General features: G+C 40.1%; 1 protein-coding gene across 3 annotated transcripts in view; it reads left to right on the top strand.

The window, feature by feature from the left end:
• Positions 1 to 15,339, top strand: part of LOC122559859 (chemokine-like protein TAFA-2) — a 289,286-nt gene that overhangs the window by 38,254 nt on the left and 235,693 nt on the right. For all 3 annotated transcript variants that reach the window (XR_015760509.1, XR_015760510.1, XM_043709983.2), the window contains exon 2: positions 8,246 to 8,337. The gene's annotated coding sequence lies outside the window, so the exon portion shown is untranslated. The remainder of the gene's footprint in view (positions 1 to 8,245; positions 8,338 to 15,339) is intronic.

Below are 15,339 nucleotides of genomic sequence, written 5' to 3'. Positions count from 1 at the left end.
ATAAATGCGAGTCTCATTTTCTTTTTTCTAAGCCAGTAATTTCTCTCAACATATCTACCACAGCTAATATAGACAAAGACATTCAACCTGATAAAACAACCTTTCATGATCCACAAATGCTTATGTGGTGACTTATGCAGCACAATCTTGTAGATTTTGTCAGGTTTATATTCACAGTTTCACACTGGCTAATATAGATATACAATTTAGCATTATAAGTATTTTTTTTGGTACATATAATATGCACCACATCTAATGGTTTCTCTTATATTTTGTAGTGTTATCAAGTCATTTCATATCAGGATGTCTAAAACCTTAGTGAGTTTATGAGATTAAAATAAAATCCCAGGCTGGTAATAACTAGCAACAATTTCAAGTAACCATTTTAAGCTTTTTATTTCAAAAGAGTGATTGGAGTCAAATTGTGAGATTATCTTCAATGCATAGACTGGAGTGTATTAAGACTCAGCACTATCTTTGCAAATGCAAGAAAATGCCAGGCCTGCTGGCGATGAAAATAGATTCTTAGGTCCTGATTGGTGTTCTTGGTTTGGCAGTGTAGAGAAGGGACATTCTGCCAACTGCACATGCCTGATGCCTCATCCCTAAGTCTGTTCTTCGAAAAATTGGAGATAAAATAGGAGGCAATAGGATTTCTTGGTTTTGGGGATTTGGGCCATTCCTCACCATCCTGGCAAAACTCCAAGCATTGGTGGTCTGTGTCAATAGTTTGATAAGATTGAAGAACAATCTTTTAAGTTATGTGAAACGTACAGAGATATGGAGAAAGAGCTGGGAATGGGGTGAATTGGATCATTTTGCTAAAGAACTGTCACATGTACAATCAGTTAAATGGCTACTTCTTTTCTTTATCAATTTATGTTTGATCAGCAATTGCTGAGTCACAAATGGAGTGTAAATGATACAAAACAGCCCATTTTTCTTTATTCCACCAGTGTTGCCTTGCTACCATTAGGTTGGAGAATATAACAGGATTCTGTATTATAAAAAGGATTTTAGCCTCTGACCATTGTCTCTCAACAGATTGGAACAATAGTCTCTCCAATTCCAGGTGATAACCCTTAACTAAAACACATGAGTTTTTCAAATGTAAAAAAAAGTCACATTTATAGAGGATATTCAAGGAGAGAATGAATGGAGCAGGATGATATTTAAGCATTGCTGAGAGAAACAAAAAGAGATATATTTTGCTGAAACAGTATGCTAGTTGCTGCAATCATTATTTCCGAACAGGTTAAAACGTCAAGCCTACTAAGTATATAACCTAAAGCTGTTAATTTAAAAGGTGTAACACAAGCGACACATTTTTAAGCACTAACTTGCCTCTTTGCTCTGATATTTGCGATGCTTAAGTAAAATGACTAGATGTGGAATTTTTTCCTTGAGATTAAATTATGAGTAGTATATCACTTGAATTAATTCTGTCTCCATCAATCTGCATGTTAGGTAGTTAGCTACTCTGCAGTATGACCTGACAATTGTGCTGCAGCAATCTGGTCAGTAATAGTTCCCATGTTGAAGTAATCTAGTCACAGACAGTTCATGTGTTGCAGTAATCTGACCAGTGACAGTTTGTGTTACAGTAATCGTTTCACTGACAGTTCCAGTGCTGCGGTAATCTGGTGATTAATGGTTCTAGAACTGCAGTGATCTGGTCAGTGACATTTCCTGTGTTGCAGTAATCTAGTCAGTGACAGTCCCAATTCTGCAGTAATCTGGTCAGTTGCAATTCCTATGTTGTAGTAATCTGGTCAGTTGCAATTCCTATGTTGTAGTAATCTGGTCAGTTGCATTTTCTGTGCTTGAGTAACCTGGTCGCTGACAATTCCTGTGCTTCTGTAGGTGGCAGGAGTAAACAATAGATGAAGATGGAGGCCAGAGAGTGAGAAAAACACAGTTGGGCAGACAAAGGGTTGGGTAAAGGTCAGACTGGGAAAATCAATAGCTGCTTATGGGGACATCTAGGGGATTTCCTGTCTACAGATGCTGCCAGACCTGCTGCGCTTTTGCAGCAATATCTGTTTTTGTTTCTGATTTGCATCATCTGCAGCTTTTTTTTTTGCTGTAATCTGATTACGGGTAGTTCCTGTGTTGTGCTAATCTGGTCAGTAACAGTTCCTGTGCTGCTGCAGTAATCTACTTGCTGCCAGATCCTGATGTGCTTTACAAAGAACAGTGCAGCACAGGAATAGGTCCTTTGGCCTACCAAGCCTACATTGATACGTGATGCCTAGTCAGTATCTTTCTATTCTGTGCCTATCCACAGATCTGTCAAAATGTCTTTTAAATGTTGCTATTCTTCCACCTCCACCATCTCCTCTAGCAGTGCATTCCAGGCACTTACCATCCTCTGGGGTAAAAAAAAAACCCTGCCTCTCACATCTCCTTTACACCTACCCCCTTTTATCTTAAATTTATGTCCCCTAGAAATGGACATTTCTACTCTGGGGAAAAGACTCAGACTATCCGTTCTATCCATGCCTCTCATAATTCTCATAAGGTTGTCCCTTATCTTTCGATGTTCAGGTGAAAACAAACTAAGTTTGTCCAATATCTCCTCATAGCTAATACCCTCCAAACCAGGCAACATCTTGGTAAATTGTTTCCATATCCTCCACATCCTTCTGGTAGTGTGGTGACCAGAACTGTGCACAGTATTCAAAATGTGACCTAACTAAAGTTCTATACAGCTGTAACATGACTTGCCAATGTCTATACTCTATGCCCTGAACAATGAAGGCAAGCATGCCATGTGCCTCTTTACAATCTTCTCCACTTGTGTTGCCCGTTTCAGGGAATGTTGGGCTGGAATGCCTTGATGGTCTGCATGCTAATGTTACTAAGTGTTCTGTCCTTTACTGTATACTTCCCTCTTGCATTAGATCATCCAAAATGCATCACCTCACATTTGTCCGGTTTAAACTCTATCTGCCATTTCTCTGCTCAAGTCCCCAGCCTATCTGCATCCTGCTGCATCCTCTGGCAATCCTTCTCAGGATCCACAGCTCCCCCAATCTTTGTGTAGCCTGCAAATGTACTAATCAGGTCCTTTGGCCTACCAAGCCTACATTGATACGTGATGCCTAGTCAGTATCTTTCTATTCTGTGCCTATCCACAGATCTGTCAAAATGTCTTTGAAATGTTGCTATTCTTCCACCTCCACCATCTCCTCTAGCATTCTCCTCCAAATCAATTAAATACATTACAAACAATAGGGATCCCAGTACTTATCCCTGCAGGTCACCCTGCAGGTCACAGATCTCCAGTCAGAAAAACATCTTCCCTGCACTTCTTTCTGTCTTCTATGGCTAAGCCAGTTGTGTGTTCATCTTACCAGCACACCCTGGATCCTATGCAGCGTTACCTTTTGCATTAGCCTGCCATGGCGGACCTTGCCAAAGGCCTTGCTAAAGCCCATATAGACAACATCTACTGCCTTGCCTTCATCTGTAACCTGATCACTGACAATATTATAATAATGTGACCAGTGACAGTTTCTGTCCTCCAGTAATGTTGTCAGTAATAGGTACTGAACTGTAGTAATCTGGTTTCTGTTCAGTTCCTGTGTTGCAGTAATCTGGTCACTGATAGTTTATGTATTGGAGTAACCTTGTCATTGACAATTCCCATGTTGCGGTAATCTGGTCAGTAACAGTTCCTGTGTTGCTGTAATCTGGAGGTGACATTTCCTGTATTTGAGTCATCTGGCTACTGACAGTTCCTGTGTTGGAATGTTCTGGAAACTGATGGTACTTGTATTGCAGTAATCTTGTCACTGACATCTTTTGAATTGCAGTAATCTTGTCACTGACAGTTCCCATGTTGTAGTAATCTGGTCACTGACACATCCTGTGCTTCAGCAATCTGGCAGTGACATTTCCTGTATGCTGGGCACTGGCAGTGATGGTTCTCATGCTGCAGTAATCTGGTCACAGAGAATTCCTGTTCTGCAGTAATCTAGCCTGTAACAGTTCCTACACTGTGATAATCTGGTCTGTAATGGTTCCAGAACTGCAGTGATCTGGTCAGTGGCATTTCCTGTGTTGTTTAAAAATTCAGTCACAGATTGAGGGTATCGCTGGCTAGGCCACCATTCATTGCCCATCCCAAATTGCCAAGAGGGCAGTTTGGAGTCAACCGTATTGTTGTGGATCTGGTGTCACATGTAGTCCAGACCAGGTAAGGATGGCAGATTTCCTTCACTGACAATGCCTGTGCTGCAGTAATCTGCTCAGTAACAATTTCCATGTTGCAGTGATTTAGTCACTGGCAGATCCTGTTTTGCAGTAATCTGCTCAGTAACAGTTTCTGTGTTGCAGTGATCCAGTCACTGACAGATCCTGTGTTTCAGTAATCTAGTTACTGACTGTTCCCATTCTACAGTAAACGGTCAGTAATTATTCAAGAACTGCAATGATCTGGTCACTGAAAGTTCCTCTGCTGCAATGATTTGGCCACTGACAGATCTTGAACTGCTGTAATCTGATCACTGGAAGTTCCCATGCTGTAGTAATCTGGATACTGACAGTTCCTGTGTCATATTGATCTGGTCAGTAACAGTTTCTGTACTGAAGTAATCTTTCTATGCCATGGATTGGCAACTTAGAAAACTTTTCACTTTTTTTTTGTAAAAATGCATGAGACAATAAGTTAATATTCTATTCCATCCTAATTACTGTAGTTCTTCGTCTGCTCAAATGCAGAAATTGATTAACTTTTAATGTTCCTAATCCATCAAAATCAAAAATTTATAGCAAGATAATGGGAACTAATGTTTTGAAAAAGCTCATTAAATGAGCTGATTAAGCCACCACCTTATATTTCAATGCCTTTTCACCAAAAGGCACATATCAAAACTGATGTGATACCGTCCACTTGTGGTTTGAATACATCTTTGACAACACTTGAGATCACTCAATTCGGGCAGTTAGTTTGACCAGCCCTCTGTCGATCACTTCAAACATTTACTTCATCCAGCACCTACATACAGTGGCAGCGGTGTGTCCCATATAAAAAAAATAAGACCTGGGAAGAGTTCCCACCAAGTACAAAAAACAATGTAATTTCTGGGAAGACTCAGCCATATCCCTGGACACAAGTTCAGTAAAAATAGCCTTTACCCTATTTTCGAGGTCCCTTCTAAAGCATGGGCCCCAAGCAGAACGCGAAGGACCACACTGTGAATTAATTTAAACCTTACTGCTTGTCCCGTCCACAAAAATGCTGCTTGACATTCTTCAATCGACAGATTACAGTTAGATTTGCAATATTTTTCTCAATCTTGTCACATTAGAAGTGATTTATAATCAAAAACAGTCAAATATTGTCAGATTTCATAATGACCTACTTAATATTAATATATCTCAATTATTTTCTCTCTTATTTTGCCCAGAACCATTCAACATTTCAATATTTGTACAGAATAGAAAGGAGTTTAGCAGAAAAAAAATGGCTGAGGAGGAATAAGATAAAAATCACACAACATCAGGTTATAGTCCAACAGGTTTATTTGGAAGCACCAGCTTTTGGAGCGCTGCTTCTTCATTAGGACCCCCATCTGATGAAGGGACAGCGCTCTGAAAGGTGGTGTTTCCAAATAAAGCTGTTGGACAATAACCTAGTGTTGTGTGATTTTTAGCTTTGTCCACCCCAGTCCAACACCGGCTCCTCCACATCATGAGGAGGAATGGCAGTCGTTTAAGAAAATAGATCATGACTCGCCATAAAACCATGGGAAGACTATAAGAAATAGGAACAGGAGTAGGCCAATAGTCCTCTCGGGTCTAGTCTGTCATTCAATAGGATCATGGCTGATTTGACATTTCCCATGTTCCTGCGTTTTCCCTGTAACACTTGACTCCCCAACTAATCAAGAGTCTATTTCAACCTTAAATATATATGAGGACTCCGCTCGCACAGCTCTCTGTGACAAGGAGTTCCAAAGACTCACAATCCTTTGAGAGAAGAAATTCCTCCTGATCTCAGTCTTAAAATGGCCACTCCTCTTGTCCTAGGTAGCAGCCTGTACCATATATAAAATGAGAGCTGAGAGCTTGCAGAAGTTTCCACCAAGGGTTACCAAAGATAGAAAGCAATGACATTCTTGGGAAGGCTCAGAGATATCTCTAGACACACGTCCTAGAGAACCATCCTCTCAACAATTACCTTGTTAAACCCTTTAAGGATCTAATATGTTTCAAAGAGATGAGCTCACATTCTTCTAAACTGTAGTGAGTAGAATCCCAACCTGTTTAGCCTTTTCTCTTAAGACAATCCCTCCATACACAGCAAAGAAACATCTGAGTGAGGAAGAATGACTCTAGGAAGGTGATAAACCAAGCATGGGTATTAACCAAGCATATTAAGGATCAAATTGAAACAAAAACAATTCAATGTGGCAAAGGTTAGTGGTAAACCAGATGACTGGGAAAGCTTTAAAAGCCAACAAAGTATAACTGAAACAATATGAAAAGGCAGAAAATAAAGCATGATGGCAAACTAGCAAGAAATATAAAAGTGAACAGTAAGTGCTTCTTTAAATATATGAAAAGGAAGTGAGAGGTCAAAATGAACATATGCTATTGAGAGAACAAGGCAGGGGAAATAATAATGGGGAACTAGGAAATGGCAAATGACTACAGTAATAAATACGTTGCATTGATTTGCAAGGAGAAGTCATTTGTAGCATTGTAAAACATTGAATAATCAAGGGGCTAAAGTCTGATGATGGGTTTGGAAATCAACACAACAGCTATCACTAAAATAAGATTAGTAGGGAAACTGGTAGAGCTAAAGGCAAGTACGTCCCTGATAGGTCTCATAGTAAAATGTTAAAGGAAATAACTGCAGAGATAATGGATTTACTGGTTTCAGGTGTGTCTCAGAGGATTGGAAAACTGCCAATGTATTACCCTTGTTCAAAAAAGAAAGGAGCCAAATAAAATAGAGAATTATATGCCAGTTATCTTAACAGCTATCATTGGGCTGATTAGAATCAATTGCAAAAGGTGTAATAACAGAGCATTTAGAAACATATGACATAATGAAGCAGAGTCAACAGAGCTTCATGAATGCAAAATAATACGTCAGATTTATTACAGTTTTTTGAGGAACCAGCAAGCAGGATAGATAAAGAGGCACCAGGAGATGCAGCATATTTGGATTTCTAAACATTGCTTGATAAGCTACCACACAAAAGGCAACCAATGAAGTAATAGCCCATGGTATTAGGGTAATATATTAAAATGGATAAAGGACTAGCTAACTAATGGATGACAGAGGGTTGGGTAAAAGGGACGTTTTCAGAACGACAGCCTGTAACTAGTAGAGTGCCAGAAGGACCAGAGCTAGAGGCATCAGTTATTAACAAGATATATTGAAAGTGTCCATAATCCTACCAGACCATAGGGCTGCTCTCTGAGAGAGAGAGAGACTACTGAGTGTCATTACACCTCAAGCAAGGGAAGAGCTTGAGAAGGAGAGTCCTTCATGGTAACCTCAGCCAATGTAGGAATTGAACCCACCCTTGCAGCCGAGCTGCTGTATATTAATAACTTGACTGAAGTGAATGTACTATAATCAGGTTTGTTGATGACACAAAAATAGTTGAGTCAAAGATTATCAGATCTGCCATGATTTCATTGAATTGTGGGACAGTCTGGATGGACTGAATGGCTTACTTCTGCCGCTACCTCTTGAAGTCTTATGGACTGAAGCTGTTCAAGACGACAGTTCACCAGCACCTTTGCAAGGGCCAGCTAGGGATGGTCAATAAATGCTGACCTAGCCAATAGTACCTACATTGCAGGAAAGAGTAAAATGAATTGCCAATATAAAAATGCAAAAGATATCTGGTTTAATTGCAATAAATAAACTTTTATCAAGTAGTATAAATGTCTTCACATGATTTTAATAGTTTGGGATTATATTGAATTACAAAGTCATAACAGCACAGAAAGAGCCCAGCTAATCCGTGCTCTTGTCTCTGTTCGAAATGAGTCTTGTGTCATCCTACTTTGTCTTTTGTTTGATTCATTCATCAACATAAACCTGCATTTCCTTCTCCCTCATTGCATACATCAAGATCCTCCTTAAATACATGGAGCTATTTAATCTGAAAGTCTCAAATCCCTTGTAGTTTCCACATTCTCTGTGCTAACTGGGCAACGTGACATGTTCCGAAATTGCACATGCAGTAAATTTAATTTTTTTCTTTCCTCACAGATGCACCACAGTGCTTCTTTCTTCTGCCTGGGAGAGAATTCTATGGAGAGCGGCGAATGAACGTACAAATCATACAGAAACCTGAAGAAGAGGTATCGTAAATTTTCTTGTATTTTACAGCAGTCAACTACATGTAATGGAGTTATACAGGACTGGCCTTGGCACAGGATGTTAGGGATTCACTCAGTGTAGTGGATTGTTACGAATGCTGCCCCATAAAGTACTGGTATTGGATAATTACTATTTATTCAAGGAGAAGAATTGATTTACTCCACAGGAAAAAATAATACTGTATCAATTGTGGAGGATAAAATGGTTGGTGGATTTTTGTAGTGTCTGTTTTCTAAATAAACTCCGACAGGCTCGATCAACACTCCAGTGCATGTTGAGATAATCTTACGGCTGAGGAAACGCCAATGTTGTATGTTTATCTGAGGGAGAATCATACTGATTTGCATGTATACTGTGCAAGTATTGAACTATTGAATGGTTCTGGAAACGGTAAGAGAATTGGGGAAAAATAAATAGGTTTTTTTTGTATTAAGTAACTCTTTATGAAATGCAACAAAATATTAAATACCTATTTTTGATTGTCCACATCAAGGGGAGGCAATGCCTTATTGGTATTATTGCTAGACTATTAATCCAGAGATCCAGATGATGTTCTGGGAACCTGTGTTCGTAATCCAAACATGGTAGATGGTGAAATTTGAATTCAATGAAAAACAAGAACTGAGAATGTAACTGTGGAATTGTTGTTGATTGCTGGGGGATAAACCTACATGGTTCACTAATGTCCTTTAGGGAAGGAAATTGCCATCCTTACCTGGTCTGGCCTATATGTGATTCCAAATCTGCAGCAAATGTGTTCGACTCTCAGCTTGCCTCTGGGTAAATAAGGATGGGCAATGAATACTGGCCAAGCTAGCAATACCCACAACTTGTGAATGAATTAAAAACAAAATACACTTTTAATGTGACAAGATTGAGAAAAATCTTTAAAACCAAATTGCAATCTGTCCAGCTAAGAATTTTAAACAAAGAATTTAAGCAAGTAAAAGGGTAGGACAGTGGCTCAGTGGTTAGCACTGCTGCCTCACAGTGCCAGGGACCTGGGTTCGATTTCTGCCTTGGGCGACTGTCTGTGTGGAGTTTGCACATTCTCCCTGTGTCTGTGTGGGTTTGCTCTGGGTACTCTGGTTTCCTCCCACAATCCAAATGATGTGCAAGTTAGATGAATTGCCTATGTTAAATTGCCCATTGTGTTAGGTACATTAGTCAGGGGTAACTATAGGGTAGGGGAATGGGTCTGGGTGGGTTACTCTTTGGAGGGTTGGTGTGGACTTGTTGGGCCAAAGGCTCTGTTTCCAAAGTGTAGGGAGTCTTATTGAGCAAGGAGCAGTACAGTACAGGAACAGCCCCTTTGGTCCACCAAGACTGTGCTGATAAATGATGCCTTTCTGAACTAAAAATCTTTTGACCCTATGCAGTCCATATCCCTCCATTCTCTGCCTATTCATGTATCTGCAAAGATGCTTCTTAAATGTTCCTGTTGTATCTGCCTCCATTACCTCCTTTAGCAGCACATTCCAGACATTTACTACCCTCTGTGTAAAAAATTTGCTTCTCAAATGTCCTGTAAACCTACCCCCTTTTACATCAAACCTATGTTTCCTTGTAATTGACGTTTCTACCCCGGGTAAAAGACTCCGACTATCCATTCTATCCAAGCCTCTCATAATTTTGTAAACGTCCATCAGGTCACCCCTCATCCTTCTATGTTCAAGTGAAAATAAACCAAGTTTGTCCAATCTCTCTTCAGAGCAAATACCCTTTAATTTAGGCAATATGCTGGTAAACCTTTCTGTACCCTTTCCAAAGCCTCCACATCCTTCTGGTAATGTAGTGGCTAAGACATTGCACGATATTCCAAATGTGGCCTAACTAAAGTTCTATACAGCTGCAACTTTACTTGCCATTACTTGTTATGGTCTATGCCCTTACTGATGAAGGCCATACAACTTCTTGACCAGATTATCCATTTGTGTTACCACTTTCAGGGAACTGTGGACTTGTATGCCTACATTCATCTGTATGTTGAAGCTACTAAATGTTCTGCCATTTACCGTATACGTAATTCCAGCATTAGATCACTCAAAATGCATCAAAATGCTACTTCAAAGTGCAGTGGATGTTGGGACAGTGAGTAAGTTTAAGGAGGAGTTAGACAGATTTTTAATTAGTAATGGGTTGAAGGGTTGAGAGGATGAAGGCAGGAAAATGGGGTTGAGGAGCAAATCAGCCGTGATTGAATGGCAGAGCAGACTCGATGGGCTGAACGGCCTAACTCTGCTCCGATATCTTATGAACTTATGAACTATTTTGCATTTGTCTGGATTAGACTCCATCCAAATAGAGTTGTTGTGAACAGGAGAATTATTGAATATGTAATTAATTCAGACCTGTGTTATTCTGCTTGGGGTCAATGTTTTAGATGGGGCCTGGAACATAGTTTGAAGCTCAGGTCTGCTGGGAATGTTTTGGGCCCCAGTGGGAATTTTCTGGTCAGGGAGTGTGCATTCATGATTCTCCGACCTATCCTTCATTAACACAGTAGTGTTGTGTCTAGAGAAATTTCTGAGCCCTGCATTCATCTTTGTCCTTGGTAAGCCTTGCCATTCTTAACTCTTATCTAGCAAGAGTGTTTCAGAAGAACTGAAATTCTCCCCGTCGAACAAGATGACCTGGTAATCTTTCCTCGCAATTAATTGGGAATGCTGTATTATGATGACAATAATGGACAAAGTCAAATCCCAAAGTGAAACCTGACTTGATCGACCATAACTTATATTTTTCCTTTTGGTTACCATGGGGAACTGAAATTCTCGTCGAACAAGATGACCTGGTGATCTTTCCTTGCATTTAATTGGGAATGGTGTATTATGATGGCGATACTGGATAAAGTCAAATCCCAAAGTGAAAGCTGACTTGATAGACCATAACTTGTATTTTTCCTTTTGGTTTCCATGGGGATCAGTTACTAAACGTGTTCACAAAATGATGCCAATCAATGCTCTTTTAACTAAAGAACATAGAAGCTTATTACACAAATAAATTAACAAAAACACAAACTGTATCGCTTGAGACAAGACCTGTTCAAGCAATATCATTACAAACATCAGAAAGAAAGATTCAACTGTTTTAACAAATAATTCATTCATATGCACTCAAACCTCAGTGAAAAATCACCACTATTACCAAACTAAAACTTCTTGCTCCGCTGTAATCAGTTTCCAATTTACACATTTCTGTACATTCTCTCAGTGCCATTTTGTTCAGTTAATGTCTATTCCTAAGACCTTGAAAATAAACTGCTAACTCAGCTCACTTATTGCTTAACATGGGCTACCTAAACTCATGTCTTCAATAGCATTGTCAGATGTCTTCCTCTCTGAATCCTTCACAGCCATCTGCTTCTGGTGTTTTCTTTTTTCTAACTTCTAAGTATCCCAGGACTTTTCCCCAAACCTTACAGCTTGGAAGCTGCTAATGTGGTACAGACTTAATAGACCAAAGGACCTCTTTTTGTGCTGTATGATCTTACAATTCTATGAATAATAGTGCCTCTGCTGCATTGGGGCCCTTACCTCTATATAACCTGCTTATGCCCGTTTTTGCTCTCTCTGATTATATTACTCAAGTTAGCAAATGCCTTAACAATTATCTCTCCAGTTGACTTGCTGGACTTTTACCTGCATTCTGGTAAATATTGTTCCGGATTCAGTTTTCAAAACTGCTTTCTGACCTTCTTAAAAGAAATGTCAGATCTTTACAGAACTGAACACTAAAATCGACTTTCCAATAATATTAACTTTTCTGAGTCTTCTTAAAACTTGGTAATTTGTTAGCAGAATGCACATGCATTGTTCTGCCTTATGGGCTACACATCAACAGAATGTATTTAAAGATATTCCAGTCCCGGTTCTTCTTACAATTTCAGACCAGATTTCTCAGTAGCTGTCCTGGGGTAGCACGGTGGCTCAGTGGTTAGCACTGCTGCCTTATAGCACCAGGGACCCAGGTTCAATTCCAGCCTTGGGTGACTGACTGTTTAGAGTTTGCACATCCACCCCGTGTCTGTGCGGGTTTCCTCCCACTGTCCGAAGATGTGCAGGCCTGGTGAATTCGCCATTCTAAATTGCCCATAGTGATAGCTGCTTTAGTCAGAGGGAAATGGGTCTGGGTGGGTTACTCTTCAGAGGGTTGGTGTGGACTTGTTGGGCTGAAGGGTCTGTTTCCACACACTAGGGGATCTAATCTAATCAAACTCTATTTTTCATTGGACTGTACCTGATGGTAAGGTAATACAGTAACATTCTCTGACCTGTACAGAGACCAACTTTGTAACAGAACACTAACATATGACAACATGGAGGAAGTGGTGGAGGCTGGTACAATTGCAACATTTAAAAGGCATTTGGATGGGTAGATGAATAGGAAGGGTTTAGAGGGATATGGGCCAGGTGCTGGCAGGTGAAACTAGATTGGTTTGGGATATCTGGTTGGCTTGGACGGGTTGGACCGAAGGGTCTGTTTCCATGCTGTACATCTCTATGACTCTATGGTATCATAGCATACCTGAAAGGCTCATCTACAAATGCATTAAGTCCTTTCTTCAGAATAGACTCTGGTTGCCCATTCTGACAATAATAGTAACTGTATTCTTTGAAGTATTGTCTTTCAGATAATACATTAAACCAATGTCATATCTATCTCTCAGGTGGATGTTAAAGTTCCCAGAGTGCTATTTTGAACAAGAGTAGGCTGGTTTTCCCTGGAGTGCCGCCCAATATTTATTCCTCAAGTAACATAGTCAAAAACAGATTACCTGATCATTATCTCATCATTGTCATCTTGTTCTTCAAAGCAACTTCCTGAGTGCAGATTTGCTGCCATATTTGTGACTTTGCAACAACTACTTCCTTTCAGAATCAATTTGGGGAAGGAAACTGCTGTCCTTACCCAGTCTGGCCTACAAGTGACTCCAGGCCTGTAGCAATGTGGTTAACTCTTAAACTGCTATTAGCGATAGGCAATGAGTGGCCTAGATAGCATTGACCATATCTCATATATGAATAAAAAAAAAACATCCTGAAGTTATGAAAGACTACACAAAAGCAAAACTTTTCTCTTTCCACATCTCTATAATCTGTGACAAAGTTTACAGGTCGTTCTGCAATAATGAATTCGCTGTAACGCAATTGATGAACTGGGGACACCGTTTCTAAAGTGTGAACTTTTAAAATGTGTTTTGGCTGAAACACGATTACATCGCCAACATTTTAAGCGCTGTTTCTAAATTGCAATTTTTCTATAAGGCAGGGTTGCACAAGAACGCAACCATCACGTTATCGAAGAACTACCCATACCTCTTTCCTCATTGTTGGATTGTGGTCTAAGCTGCTGCCATAAATTCAACCAATTGACTCTCTGTCCCTGTGTTCCTTTCTTGGTGATAACATTGTTATTGAATATTGGAGGCAGCTCTCACCATCAACAAGGGCCATCCATTTAAAAGGACTTTCTGAACTTACAGAGACAGGATAAAGCTCAGAAATTGTCAAAAGAGTTTCTACAAATATTTCTGTTGACAAGTAGGATAATGTCCAATGATGGCATGCAACCTAAAGGAAGATGAAACCCATCCAACATGAAAGTACTGGCCCCATCTCTAGATTAGATTAGATTCCCTAGAGTGTGGAAACAGGCCTTTCGGCCCAACCAGTCCACACTGACCCTCCGAAGAGTAACCCACCCAGACCCATTTCCCTGTGACTAATGCACCTAACACTGTGGGCAATTTAGCATGGCCAATTCACCTAACCTGTACATCTTTGGATTGTGGGAGGAAACCGGAGCACCTGGAGGAAACCCATGCAGACATGGGGAGAATGTGCAAACTCCTCACAGCCAGTCACCGAAGGCTGGAATCGAATCTGGGACCCTGGTGCTGTGAGACAACAGTGCTAACCACTGAGCCACCGGGCTGCCCAAATACAGTTCGTCCAGTCCCAACAGTAGATTGTGCCATTTTGTGATAATGTAAAATTAATGATGGTGAATCTCCAGCACATTTGTTTCCTTTATTGCTAACGTTACCAATGGGAGAATTGGATACTGACTTACGTTGCTTTGCATTGATGCACAAAAGTGACCTCTTGGAGAGGAGGCTGCACTTATTCCAATTGATAATCCATCTGCCAACCTTCTCCAATAGACCACTTCCTATCATCCCCTATTATCAAGACTGTTGTGGCAATTGTGTCTGTGAGATTTCCTTCCTCATTCCTTCTTAGCTCCATTATATCTTTATTTGTTCATAGGATATGGGTGGACCGTTGGCTCATTCCATGAACTGAATGTCTTGCTAGTCCATTTCAGACAGCAGATAAAAGTCAAACACTTTGCTGTGTGTCTGAAATCACATATAGGCCAGGCCAGGTAAAGACACAGATTTCCTTCCATGAGGATACTGGTCAACCAAATGAGTATACCCGACTATCAACAATAAATTCTCAATATTCTCTGTCTCCACATCCTGAAATTAAGTATCCACTGTGCAATCTCCTGATCCTATCCGTCCATGGCACTCAGAAATCCTCAATACCCTTATCTCCCTCAGTGTCCCGTTCTAACAATTGTTCTAGCTTTTAAAACCCCAAGCCGACATCACTTAACTTACTCCTTCCAGGGCGATCACATCTTTGCTCTTAATCTTCTCAGCCTCAGCGATGTCCTGTACTGTGGCCTTAGCTGGAGAATATTTGATTTTTTTTTTAACAATAGGACAAGATTCCTTTTAATATTCTGAATTAGCAATCTTTTTTTTGTTGCTTCTGTGCACAGAGCAATTTGGCTGCAAAAAGGAATTAGAGTTTATGAATAATTTAAATCCCAGTCACCAAACAGGCCTAATAATCATGTGTCCCACTGTGGTTTAAATGCATTCTGCTACATGCATTGTTGGAGAGAATGCTTGTTCCTCAGTGGCAATTCCAATATTACAGTGTGAATTGTGCTTTTAATTTGCCATC

This window comes from Chiloscyllium plagiosum, unplaced genomic scaffold (genome assembly GCF_037043375.1).
Source record: "Chiloscyllium plagiosum isolate Xiang-an unplaced genomic scaffold, Cpla_swu_hap1 HiC_scaffold_19, whole genome shotgun sequence".
In the NCBI taxonomy this organism is placed as follows: domain Eukaryota; kingdom Metazoa; phylum Chordata; class Chondrichthyes; order Orectolobiformes; family Hemiscylliidae; genus Chiloscyllium; species Chiloscyllium plagiosum.
The sequence above is the reverse complement of the archived record's forward strand: the minus strand, read 5'-3'. Positions and strand labels throughout refer to the sequence as shown.